A 14,359-nucleotide genomic window follows, 5' to 3' on the forward strand; every position below is an offset into this window, starting at 1 on the left:
GTGTTGTAAACTTTAAGGTTTTGAAACCCTCTTGAACCTGTTTTGGAACCAACCAGTACTAAGCAATTCATGTCAATTGACTTGCATCTGACAGGGTTTGAACCAACACGGTCAGCAATCCTCAGATCACTTGTTCAACATCTTCAACAATTGGCCACTCCGCCACAAATACATATTTGTATTGTCAAAATTGAATAGATTGTGGTCATATAAAGTTTATCGAGGGATACTTGATCTGTAAAGCTGGATAGTCGCCCATGAATATATATACTAGTAAAGCTACACAGTTTCTATATGACCAATACAGTGTCCTGTTTCATATTTTTTTACTAGCTGTATGCAACTGGAATAGTGCTAATTTCAAAAACTGATTGTAAACTACTGTTTTAACAATAGTGGTTTCATAAATAGTTTAACATTTATTTATTTCTTATGCATGGATATGAAACATTCCTGTACTAGATACTAACTATTATCGTAGAATATGATGACCTTATCACATGCTTTATGGATGATTTTTCTATGTTGTTTTTATTTTTATTTTATAAAATACAACTAAAAAGGAAAATGCCAAGCTTATAAGCAAAGTTAACATGCTATTGTGCATGATTTTTCTGTCTGTGAGGGTGCAAGTTTGTTATGTTCTGGTTTATCTAAGGTTTTGATTTAGAAAAGGCATTTGGAATAATTGTATAATAGACATTACATTTTACAATGTAGAAATATTGAGTTATTTTTAGCAAATGTATTCATTATATAAGCTAAGAAATTGCAGCGTCTGCTGTTTCAGAAGTCAAATATGTATGTTTTCAAGTATAAATAAATGATTTTATACAATTTCTATAAAGCGGCCTTCAACTTTTTTTTCTGTTTGATCATATAATTCTGTATTGTTTCAAGTTAAGCATTTCAGTAATTTTCTTTTAGAAAAGTGCACCATATCACGGTTTTTCGTTCTTCACTAGTTGTTGTCTCCCGTGACGAAGAAAAAAAGGGATATAGAAATAGGATTCGTCCGTCCGTCTTCCCATACGTCCGTCCATAACACTTTCGTGTCCGGTCCATAACTTTGTCATTTAATAAAGGAATTTGAAATAACAAAATTGTTTTTTTTTTATAACAAGACGATGTGTCATGCGTAACAACTAGGTCCCTACCTCCAGGGTCAAGGTCGCACTTGCTCATTCAAGGTCAATATTGTTTTATGTAAGGGTATATGTCGTGTCCGGTCCATAACTTTCTTATCTTATGAGGGATTTTGTAAAAACTTGCTACAATTGTTAACAATAATAAGGCAATGTCTCATACGTAAAAAATCTGTCACCTACCTCCAAGGTCAAGGTCACACTTGGAAGTCAAAGATTAACATAGTCTTTTAACGGGTATATTTTGTGTCCAGATCATAACTTTTTCATAGGATTTGGAAATTACATGGTACAAATAGCCACTATAATAAGAGGATGTGTCACGCCCAACACCTGCATTCCTACCTCCAAGGTAAAGGTCAAACTTAGAGATCAAAAGTTAACATAGTTTGTTAAAGGGTATATTTTGTGTCCGATCTAGTACTTATTCATAGTTTGAGGGATTTTGACATAACACCTACGATATATATAATGTTTATTTTGTGTCCAGTCTTTTTCATAGATCAAGGGATATACCTTGCACAAATAATCATAATAATAAGACGAAATGCCAGGCGGAAAACATGGATTCCTAGCTCCAAAGTCACACTTAGAGGTCAAATATTAACATAGTCTGTTATAGGGTATATTTTTTGTCCGATCTATAACTTCTTCATAGTTCAAGGGATTTTCAAAATACTTGGCACAAATATTATCAATAATAAGGCGATATGCCCTGTTTAAAACTTGTACCCCTACCTCGAAGGTCAATGTCACACTTTGAGTTCAAAGCTTAGCATGATAGATTTTTTCTATTCGTGTTTCAATTTACTTCTATTATAAATAAATTGTTGTATTTGCAGATGTAGCATTGATCATAATTTGGATTAAAAGTCCTGAGATCCATACCAATATCTTTTGAAATATCACAATTGTATGCTTAATATAAAACTTCCCTGAGGCGGGGGCGTTCGTAACATTGTTACAAATTATTGTTAGACAAGAAAGTAGGTTCAAAATTATACAATACAAACCATGCAGCATCCTTCAGACTTTAATTACAATATTATGATTTTAAGCTGCACCAAAGTCTTAATGATAATCTGTGTATTTCATATTTACATCAAGTTGAAAGCGTGTGTAGAGAAGGAGAGTTTCAGTGTAACCAGAGTGTTTGTATCCCGGATGAATGGCGGTGTGACGGCGAGAGAGACTGTAAGGATTCTTCTGACGAGAAGAACTGCAGTAAGTTACTAAAAATTGATTTTATAATAGTATGAGCCCTGCTGGGGTCATATCCATGTTTCCTCATAATGACACCAGTATCTTTTGGAGCCATATATCTATTTTCATTAATAGCTAGTGTCAATACTTTAAATGTTTTGTGGTTTTTTTTCCAAAAAAGAAAAAAAAAACATATATAAAAAATGCAGGAGATTTCATTAGATTATCATGTTGTTTGAATTAAGAAGTAATTTCTTTGGCTTGATATACACGACCATTTAAATTAAAGTTCACGATAAAATATTTCTACGATGATGAAGTGAGCTGAATGAACAGTTCTTTGAACCCACACGGCCAGCAATCCTCAGATTACTAGTTCAACATCTTAACCAATTGGCCACTTCGCCACAAATACATATTTGTATTGTCAAAATTGAATAGATTGTGGTCATATAAAGTTTATCGTGGGATACTTGATCTGTAAAGCTGGATAGTTGCCCATGAATATAAACAGTACAAGGATCTTTCTACTAGTAAAGCTACAAAGTTCCTATATGACCATTACAGTGTCCTGTTTCATAATTTTTTACTAGCTGTATGCAACTGGAATAGTGCTAATTTCAAAGAATGATTGTAAACTACTGTTTTAACAATAGTGGTTTCATAAAAAGTTTAACATTTATTTATTTTTTATGCATGGATATGAAACATTCCTGTACTAGATACTAACTATTATCGTAGAATATGATGACCTTATGACATACTTAATGGATGATTTTTCTGTGTTGTTTTTATTTTTGTTTTATAAAATACAACTAAAAAGGAAAATGCCAAACTTATGAGCAAAGTTAACATGCTATTGTGCATGATATTTCTGTCTGTGAGGGTGCAAGTTTGTTATGTTTTGGTTTATCTAAGGTTTTGATTTAGAAAAAGGCATTTGGAATAATTGTATAATAGAAATTACATTCTACAATGTAGAAATATTGAGTTATTTTTAGCAAATGTATTCATTATATAAGCTAAGAAATTGCAGCGTCTGCTGTTTCAGAAGTCAAATATGTATGTTTTCAAGTACAAATAAATGATTTTATAGCATTTCTATAAAGCGGCCTTCAACCTTTTTTTCTGTTTGATCATATAATTCTGTATTGTTTCAAGCTAAGTTTTTCAGTAATTTTCTTTTAGAAAAGTGCACCATATCACGGTTTTTCGCTCTTCACTAGTTGTTGTCTCCCGTGACGAAGAAAAAAAGAGATATAGAAATAGGATTCGTCCGTCCGTCTTCCCGTACGTCCGTCCATCACACTTTCGTGTCCGGTCCATAACCTTGTCATTTAATAAAGGAATTTGAAATAACACAATTGTTTTTTTTCTAACAAGACGATGTGTCATGCGTAACAACCAGACCCCTACCTCCAGGGTCAAGGTCGCACTTGCTCATTCAAGGTCAACATTGTTTATTTAAGGGTATATGTCGTGTCCGATCCATACCTTTCTTATCCTATGAGGGATTTTGTAAAAACTTGCTACAGTTGTTCACAATAATAAGGCAATGTCTCATACGCAAAAACCTGTCACCTACCTCCAAGGTCAAGGTCACACTTGGAGGTCAAAGATTAACATAGTCTGTTAACGGGTATATTTTGTATCCAGTCCATAACCTTTTCATAGGATTTGAAAATTACATGGTACCAATAGCCACTATAATAAGAGGATGTGTCACGCCCAACACCTGCATTCCTACCTCCAAGTTAAAGGTCAAACTTAGAGATCAAAAGTTAACATAGTTTGTTAAAGGGTATATTTTGTGTCCGATCTAGTACTTATTCATAGTTTGAGGGATTTTGACATAACACATTAAGGGATATACTTTGCACAAATAATCATAATAATAAGACGATATGCCAGGCGGAAAACACGAATCCCTACCTCAAAAGTTACACTTAGAGGTCAAATATTAACATAGTCTGTTAAAGGGTATATTTTTGTCCGATCTATAACTTCTTCATATGTCAAGGGATTTTCAAAATACTTGGCACAAATAGTATCAATAATAAGGCAATATGCCCTGTTTAAAACTTGTACCCCTACCTCGAAGGTCAATGTCACACTTTGAGGTCAAAGCTTAGCATGAATAGATTTTTTCAATTTGTGTTTCAATTTACTTCTATGATAAATAAATTGTTGTATTTGCAGATGTAGCATTGATCATAATTTTGGATTAAAAGTCTTGAGATCCATACCAATATCTTTTGAAATATCACAATTGTATGCTTAATATAAAACTTCCCTGAGGCGGGGGACGTTCGTAACTCTGTTACAAATTATTGTTAGACAAGAAAGCAGGTTCAAAATTATACAATACAAACCTTGCAGCATCCTTCAGACTTTAATTACATGATTATGATTTTAAGCTGCACCAAAGTCTTAATGATAATCTGTGTATTTCAGATTTACAGCAAGTTGAAAGCGAGTGTAGAGGAGGAGAGTTTCAGTGTGACCAGTGTATCCCGGATGAATTACGGTGTGACGGCGAGAGAGACTGTAAGGATTCTTCTGACGAGAAGAACTGCAGTAAGTTACTAAAAATTGATTTTATAATAGTATGAGCCCTGCTGGGGTCATATCCATGTTTCCTCATAATGACACCAGTATCTTTTGGAGCCATATATCTATTTGCATTAATAGCTTTTGTCAATACTTAAAATGTTTTGTGTTTTTTTTTTTCCAAAAAAAACAAAAACAAAAACAAAAAACAAACATATATAAAAATACAGGAGATTTCATTAGATATTTATGTTGTTTGAATTAAGAAGTAATTTCTTTAGCTTGATAAACACGAACATTTAAATAAAAAGTTACGATAAAATATTTCTACGATGATGAAATGAGCTGAATGAACAGTTCTTTTTTTGTACACAACATGATTTGGCCCCCATGATTATACGATGAGGAGCATGAATAAGTGAATAGTTACGGCGGATGTTTAATGCCGTTTTAATTTGAGATAATTGTCGCATTTTTGGCAGATTGATGAAAGATAGGTCATTGAAAATATCTAACGAGACTTTAAAATTCATACATAAGATGGCAATTCTATTTTATTAGTTTTCCTGACAAATCGGAGCCAATTATAAGGGTCGGTTCCTGAGTACAGTATTTACATAATAAAAAAATAAAGATACTTTTTTAAATGGGATTTTGTTTCGTTCAATTGATGTGTTTTGTTAAAATTCAATGAAAACATACCTTTTTGTTTTTATCATTATTTAGATTGCGTGACGAATAACATTTCTTAAGTGGTTTTCATGTTAGTGTATGTTTGTTAACAAGATCTATTAACAAGTTTGCTTTGATAACTGAAATTATAAAAATGTAACGTAATATAATGTACTGTCAAATAATAACTTTTATCACATAAACCCGGGCGCAGGAGTGTAATAAATCCATTTAATAAAAACGATTTACACTAGAGTAATAACACTTTGACGTGACGTCATTTGCGCTATATTGAAACATAGCGTTAAAGCGCGCTAATGTTAGCGTTTCACTATAAGCGCGTCATTGAAAAATTACTCATTTAACAGTTTACTGTTCTTATTTTATATATGTGATAAATAGAAAATTATATTCGTGTAGATTTAATACTAAATTTATTGAACTCGTTGAATAAAACAATATTCATTCAATATTTTACTGTTCTTATTTTATATATGTGATAAATAGAATATTATATTCGTGTAGATTTAATACTAAATTTATTGAACTCGTTGAATAAAACAATATTCATTCAATATATATATATCAAATTATACGAAAATTGAGCTATACCAACAGTCTAGATCTTAGACAGACTACACGGAAGTACAGGCTGGCCTGTCTTCATACTGGTTGCAAAGACTATCACTTTGGGCTCAAACAGGTATAGGAGAAGATTTGATGTTATGGTGTGGTAACATTGGGTTTTTCTCAAATATATTCCTTCAGTCACCCCTGAAATAGGTATAGTGTTCAAATACAGGAGATGTACCACTATAATTCATTTCCCCTTTATATTAATTTATCATTGGATTATAATAAAGTAAAAAAATATTTTTATGAGTAAGTCAGTCATGCATGCCATCCAAGAATTGATACATTTTCTTTATTGGTAAGTATGATTCATCTGGGAATGCTAGCGTTGATAATGATTTGTCTACTAAAACCGGTATTGTGATAGCCCAACCTGATAATACTTGAACTGGCCTTTTCAAATTTCAATCAGTATAAAATCAGATTAGCATGGTTAAATCGACCTAGATTTAGTTTATTCAGTGAATTATTGAATTTAAAATGTATAGGTTACCTTTTAACAGATTATGACTTTTTATGTAAGTAAGTAAAGTTTATTTATGTAACATAGGCCTCCGGCCCAAAATACAACATAATACAACAAACATGAAATAGCAATGGTAAAATACAATGAGATGATCATAGATATACATGTACATAGTAAATTGTAATATAAACATTGGTAGACATCATATCAATTTTTCTTTGAAGATATATAGAGATATTAAGAGAATTTCGTAGATCAGTTGTAGAATACACTATATAATTTCCTTTATAAAGTTTTATGTATGTATTTTTTTTAAGTACTGAATTGGCGTCTATATTTAAGTGCATGATCGAGAAAACGTGCGATAGTCTTATATAATGTCATATCTGCGTTTCTTAGAACAGATATAAATTTTTCACGTGAAGGATTTTTCACCAATATATCTGGTAGAATATTTTTACGTATAGTATTAAAGTGAATACAAATCAAGAGAATGTGATATTCATCGTCTAAGCCCGTAAAACAGAGAGGACATATCCTTTGATCAATTGGTATATTATTAAAGAATCCAGTGTTATAACCCAAGGGCAGTAAACCGCCTCTTAATTTTACAATGAGCGACCTGTAATATGAATTTTCAATTTGATCTAGGTACGATTCTCTTATAACGTCAATTTTAATACTTTTATAAAACAACAGTCTGCTAGATGAATCAAGAGCCTCCCGCCATGTTTGAACATCAATATCGCGCAATCTTTGAGATAATTCGCGACAGAACAAGTCATTATTTTCTACTCCCTGGTTAATCCATACATGACCAAATCCATTCATGAAAAGAACACACCTAATTTGAAATGCCCAGCAATCAATGTTATTTTCTGCCCATCGGTATTGGACTTTATAGCATAATAAAGGTAATCTATTTTCATTCATTTTTAGAATCCTAAACCAGTATTTGATTGCTTTAAGAACTCTGTTACAATATAGTGAAAAACGGCCCAACTCTCCATATACATACTTATTAGGAGTTGACCAGTTTAATTTCAATGCATATTTACAAAACTTGTTATGTACGATATCAATATCTTTAGCTTCATAAGAAAACCAAATTTCAGAGCCATATGTCAATATAGGTTGTATTTTTGTGTCAAAAATTTTGAACAATAGAGATACAGGAAGTTGTCCGAATCTGTATAAATTAGTTTTAAGTGAAAAAATAGCTTTATTTGCTTGTTCAGATAATGTTTTTTGACACATATACCATGATAATCTAGACGAAAACACTATTCCTAAATATTTATAGTAAGACGTTACTTGTATTTTTTCTACGCCATAGAACCATTTTTCATAAGCACGCAGGTAACCACCATTCCTGAAGACAATGACCTTTGTTTTATCGAGATTAATTTTTAGATTCCAATTATCACAGTACGACTTTAACCGATTAATCATTCTCTGAAGCTCTATTTTTGTTTCGGCAATTAGAACTAAATCGTCGGCGTAAAGTAAAGTGAGTATTTGTTTAAGCTCTTATGAGACACCATGGCAACCATCACTAACATAATTATTAAGGTCATTTAAGAATAGAGAAAATAGTAATGGTGATAGCGTACACCCCTGCCTGACACCAAACGGGCATTCAAAACTTTCTGTTAGTCCAGATGGGGATTTAACTCTTGCTTTAATATCATGATATAACGATTTGATCATTTTTAAAAACTTTGAACTAACATCATTTGAGCATAGTTTATTGTATAGAGCCTGTCTATTAATTCGGTCAAATGCTTTTTCAAAATCAACGAATAAAGTATAAAAACGGCCTTGAGGTTTTTGTAGATACTTGGTTATAAAGGTGCACAGGCAAAATATATTATCTATAGTGTTATAACCACTCCTAAACCCACCTTGTTCTTCACCTAATACAGAGTTTGCATCACACCATTTCTCAAGCCTTCTATTTAAAATGGATGTAAATATTTTACTCAGTACAGGTAGTAAGCTGATTCCACGATAATTGCTTGGATCGTTTTGGTTACCCTTTTTAAGTACAGGTGTGATAAGTGAAATTGACCAATTGTTGGGAAATTCACCATTATCGTATAGCTTATTATATAACAAACATAAAATCGGGATAAGTCTGTCAGAGGCTGCTTTAATAAACTCAGCTGTAATGCCATCAATACCAGCTGATTTGCCTAATTTGAGTTGACCTATTGCCCAGCTGACCTCAGAGGGAGAGATTGCGGAATCAAGAATATCATTAAATATTACACTGTCGTTTGTGGTATCATCAAACTCACTGTTAACAACGGGATTAAATAAACTATTAAAATAATTATACCACTCTTCAGTTGTTATATTAACACGATTAAGCCCTGTGTTTGTCTTTAAATAATTCCAAAAATATTTCGGGTTATTACAATTGGCAGCAGCGACAAGTTTTGATCGTTCATTTGCTTCATATCTTAGCTTACACTTACGACATGTTTCTCGATATTCGGATTTAGCTAATTTGTAGTTGTTTAAAGCGTTATCAGTGCGTGATCTACGAAATTCTCTTAACCTCTGAAGAACATTGGTACGAAGTCGTTTACAAGTAGAATTATACCATTTTTGACATTTTTGATTTGTATTAAGATTATTAACACGATTATTTCTATTTATGTTTGATCCAGCATTGTAAAAGCAATCTGTTAGTCTCTGTATAGCTAGATGTATATCATTATTATCTAAAGCAGTATTAAAATAGTCATACATAGAGTCAATACCTATAATTAACTTTTCAATGTATTGTTGTTTATTATTTTCATCCCATTTCAGTTTAGTATATAGGTTTTCAGATACATTACTAAATACTTGTTCAGAAAGACTATCTTCTAATTGTGTTGAGCTCTTAATTTTAATGTAGACGGGCATGTGTATAGATTCAATTCGGTTTTCAACATCAAAATCTAAGACATAATCAGATAATGACATATCAGACAAAATATAATCAATAAGACTAGGAGAATAATCAGTATAACAAGTACAACAACCTTTGCCAGCATCGTTACCGATTCTGCCATTACATATACGAAGCCCAGTAGCAATACAAAGCTGAAGCAATTTTTGGCCGTAATTATCTATAGATTTACCATCAGAATTAGCTCTAGGTGGCAGAATAGTATCTTCAATATAAAAAGTATCACTTAACAATGGAAATTCACCATCCATAGCAATATAATCAGGGTTTTCGGATGTATATGCATTAAAATTACCTAAAACAAAAATGGAATGACCCGGATAGTCACTTTTGAAAATAGCAAGCTCGTTTTCAATGATATCAAACAATGCCTCATTCGAATGTATGGACGAATTTTCTGGAGAAATATAAACAAAACCTAATAGCATATTATGAAAAATATTAACTTTAGATTTAACAAGTAGCCATAAAATATTGTGACTAGAGGATCTTAATTGTCTAATTTCTGCATACTGAAATATAATATTTTTTACAAAAACAGATATTCCACCTGAATTTCGTTTTGCATTTTTAGTTAATGGTCTAATAACATCAAAACATGTATACCCAGTTAATGAAAACTCACCATAATTCTTAGCCCAAGTTTCTACAAAACCAATAATGCTAAATGACTTAATATAATCAACAAAATCTGTTGAATCACAAATATCGTTTCTTCCAGACAATTTTGATGATAAACCAGAAATATTCCACACACCTAATTTCATAGCATGAAAATTTACGTCAAAACCAGAATTTGTAACATCATGTCCAATATTCAAATGTGGCAGTTTATTATTCAGACCTTGGCCACTGTCCTATTTCTCGGGAACAATATCATCCTTGTCAAAGTCAAAGATATAAGGTACACCGTCCACAATCAGCTTATCATATCTAATAAACGATCTTTTGTTCTGCTTCTTGAAGATGTCGATATACGGAATAAGTTTGGACCTGATTTTCCTAGTATGCGATGTAAAGTCTTCAGATACTCGAATATCGTCATAATCTAGTTGATCGCTGCTGCGTGATTTGGACTTTCGGACTTGGCGGTATTTTTGTAGAATTAGATCTTTATCTTTGAATTTGTTAAACTTAACAATTATAGGAGAGGTTACTTTTTTGTCAAGCGATGTGCACGTTCAAGCTCAATAGTGGTTCCGTCAATCTCAAGATTATTCGATATGTAATTTCTTACTTTAGCTTCAGACTCATCCCATGATTCATGGCTTTCTTGTCGAAACCTAAAGAAAAGTAAATTTTCTCGACGACTCTGAGCTTCAAGGTGTTCACACCGTTCATTTGCATTATCGACTTTTGTCTCCATGGATGCAATTTTAGCCGTTAAATCTGAGACTGTATTTGTTAAAATTTTATTTTCTTCTTGCAATTTTGCATTTGATGCCTTTAGCGAATTAAGATCTTTTCTAAAATTGTCAAATTTTACATTTAAACCTTTAACATGTCGATGTGTCTCAATGATTACTTGCTCAAGATTTAAAGTACTAACATCCTCACTTGAATAAGCTGAAATATGTGCATCTATATTGGTATTACCGTCTTCACCAGTTGGCATAGCTTACTCATTATTTAACCAGTCATTAATTATGACATGAATGGAAACGTGTCCGGGGTCCGTACTCCCAGTACCAGAAAGGGTGGATGGAACCCTCATAAAGCCTGAAATACATATTTACATTACATAACATAATATAACATAACATAACATATAATATCTTATCTTATCATAACATATCATAACATAACATAACATAACATATCATAACATAACATAACATAAGAAAACATAACATAATATAATATACCATACCCATATCATACTATACCATTCCATGTCAAACCATATTTCTGTACATCTCTACCGTCTTACCAAGCCATATAAGTTTCTTGATTTGAAATCACTTAAATAAACAGTAGGCTAATCCATAATTCAATGTTTGGCAAGTCTATTATATGAATGTAGTGTGAAATAGGTTAGCTATAAATTGGTGCGTAAATCATTGCTTGAAGATAGTGATATAAATTTTACCCCAGTTACTCCATGACAGAGTTTACTTTCTGTTATTTATATAAAATCCTATATGATAAAATCTTATTTCAAGTGTAAGGAGTGCAGAATAAGTTGCATTATAAAATATAATTTATTATAGATAATAGGGAGACACAAATATGATCTAATCTTTTTTATTCTGTAATCTATATTCAGACAGTGTAAATGTTTTATAGTTTTGTAAATGTCAAAAAGTGTCAATTTTAAAGTATATGAAAAAGCAGTAGTGAAAAAGTATTGGTATAAAATTAATGTGATTTTAATTTTCTCACATAGTCACATTACTTTATTATTTGCCATTATAGACTTTGTCCACGAATCTATTAAATATAGACGACCCTTTCAAATTGAAATGCATATACAATCATCATAGTCTGTTTCCAATTGTTACAAAATAATGCATAAAACAGTTATTTGAATTAATTTGTTAAATAAGCTTATTAATGACATGAATCTGTCATAATCAGGATGTAAACTTCCCTTCAAATTCATTTTTTTATATTTATGCACTAAATTTCATGTGTTTCTTTTTGCCACTTTGCCCGGTCGTCCGTCGAGTTTTCCTTGTCCGCCCAATAAATTAAGCTTTCTTTGATCCAGAGTCTTCATATTTGTTATTTAAATTGGTAATGATTAGTAGATGATTCCTTATAATTTAAAGGTTAACAGGTTAAAGGTCAAGGTAACAGGAGCATTGACTATAAGACGATTGTCCGCCCAATAACTTAAGAGTCCTTTAACTCACAGTCTTCAAGTTTGGCATGGAGGTTAGTCATGATTAAGAGATGACTACTATTGATTTTTAGGTCACTAGGTTAAAGTTCAAGGTCACAGGGGCCTTGACTGTAAAAGCTTGTCCGCCCAATAACTTAAGATTCCTTTAACCCACAGTCTTCATGTTTGGCATGAAGGTTATTCATGATTAATAGATGACTACTGTTGATTTTTAGGTAACTAGGTTAAAGTTCAAGGTCACAGGGGCCTTGACTATAGAAGCTTGTCCGCCAAATAACTAAAGATTCCTTTGACCCACAGTCTTCATATTTGGCTTGGAGGTTATTCATGATTCGTAGATGACAGCTATAAATTTTGAGGTCACTGAGTCAAAGGTCAAGGTCACGGGGACTTTGAATCCGCCCAATAACTTAAACAACCTTTAACCCACTGTCTTCATATTATGCATGGAGTTTGATTATAACCTTAAGGTGACCGCTATTGATTTTGAGGTCACTGGGTCAAAGGTCAATGTCACAAGGGCCTTGACTAGAAAAAAGCTTTTTCCCTCAATGTCTTAAGAATGATTTTGTCAACAGTCTTCTCATTTGGTATTGAGGTTGATTATGATAAGCAGATGACCCCTATTGTTTTAGGTTACTTTGTCAAATGTCAAGGTCACATGGATTTTAACTATACTGTCGGCAGTGTATTGATTTTGACGTATTCACATTTGAAGCATGTAGAATACATAATTATTAAGGTGCCCGTTCCGTGCCTGAAATAATGCACGGAAGGGCACCTGAAGTATTCCTCCACCAGTAAAGCTGGAACACCGCGATATGACCTATACTGTGTCGATATGACGTTAAAGTAGCATTAAATAAATATATAAAAATATTTAACCCTCGGCCTAAAAAGCAAGAATACTACAGTTTAATAAATCTTTTTAACAGCATTGTTGTTTATTTTTAAGGTTGAGTTTTCAACCTTCTCCTATATTTCAAATAATTGAAAAAGAGATGTATTAGTATCATTATCATGCATTACTCTGTCATGTCATATATAGTATGTTTGTAATATGTTGTCCTCATGGGCTTATTAGCCTGTTGGAAATGAAATAAATAAATTATAAATTCTTTATTTCATCAAATATTGTTCGTACATAACAATTTTAACGTAAAAAACACGATCACACTAAAGTTCGTATACGAATTTTAACTATAATCAGCTTGTGTAAGATTTACGACACAGTGTTAAATTTGGAATACGGACACATCAAATATGAGATTTCTAAAGCAGACACACTTTAACCGTTTAAGCTTCACGATGCACTAGGCTTGCCGTTCAGAAAAAAATCATACCATTAAAAGATTTAAATTTGTATGAAAACATCCATTACAATGCGGAAATATACCGTTAAATTAGGAATGCTAATTTGTAAATTTAATATTAATGTACGGATGATCCGAAGGCGGAGTTTCTCATACAAACAGAGATTGTACTACCGATTTCGCCACAATGACGTTGCAGATTTTATGCTTATAAAACTCAATTTGGTTGTCTGAACACCAAAATAAGATCTGGCGTCGATATGAAACCTAATTGTTAATGAAATGTCGCTATTTTGTTTTTATGAAATTTATTAATTCTAACAAAACAAACACACAAACAGAATACATAACTTAGCAATGCACTGGCTTAGTAACCAGAGATTGTCAGGGAGAGTGTCCTTGAGCTCTAAATGACCACTGTTGATTCTGACAAAGTGGTATGCATGGGTATTTACGAAATGACAGCGGCAGTCTTTTTTTAAACCGTTTCTATTTTCTGAATTTTCATTTATTGTTTACAATTTTTGAGGGAATTTTGAAACACTAAGTTTGTCGCGACTTCCAGCAGAA

Source organism: Ruditapes philippinarum, unplaced genomic scaffold (assembly GCF_026571515.1).
Source record: "Ruditapes philippinarum isolate M1 unplaced genomic scaffold, ASM2657151v2 ctg5501_1_1_1_1, whole genome shotgun sequence".
In the NCBI taxonomy this organism is placed as follows: Eukaryota; Metazoa; Mollusca; class Bivalvia; order Venerida; family Veneridae; genus Ruditapes; species Ruditapes philippinarum.